At 39.2% G+C, this 553-nt stretch overlaps 1 protein-coding gene across 1 annotated transcript in view; it reads right to left on the minus strand.

Moving 5' to 3' along the window:
* Positions 1-553, minus strand: part of LOC109116233 — a 16691-nt gene that overhangs the window by 11679 nt on the left and 4459 nt on the right. The window lies entirely within an intron of this gene.

Here is a 553-nt window from a genome sequence, read left to right on the forward strand (position 1 = left end):
TCGATGGTCGACGGCGAGCAAGGAGGCAAATCGGAGTGGAAGATAGGCAACAATGGTGTTAGGGTCGGCCATGGGAGGAGGAAAAAGAAGAAGAAGAAGAAACCCTAGCAAAAATTGCAGTCCAATCCCATATTTTCTGAAATTTTCGAATTCTGCCCAAACTTTTATTTCGTTCTAAAAGACCCTAACTGAAATAACAGATTTTTCCAGAACTTTTAATTTTATCACCTTACCCCATTTCATTCATTTTTTTTTTAAATTTTCGTTCGTTATAATTTCACCACCCTTAAAAGAAGAATTCGTCCCGAATTCTAGAACGACTTAATATAGTATGTACAGGTTTTTTTTTCCTTACCACAAAGGCGGGGATAACGAGCCTTCATGTCGTCCTCCAATTCCCAAGTCGCATCTCCTCCCTTGTGGTGTGTCCACGTGACCTTTACTAGAGGAATTTCTCTTCTCCGCAGTTGTTTAACCTTTCGTTCAACAATTTCGATAGGTTCTTCTTCATAAGTCTCATCTGGTTTTAACTCAAGCGGTTGATAATCAATAA

This window comes from Tarenaya hassleriana, unplaced genomic scaffold (genome assembly GCF_000463585.1).
Source record: "Tarenaya hassleriana unplaced genomic scaffold, ASM46358v1 Cleome86, whole genome shotgun sequence".
In the NCBI taxonomy this organism is placed as follows: domain Eukaryota; kingdom Viridiplantae; phylum Streptophyta; class Magnoliopsida; order Brassicales; family Cleomaceae; genus Tarenaya; species Tarenaya hassleriana.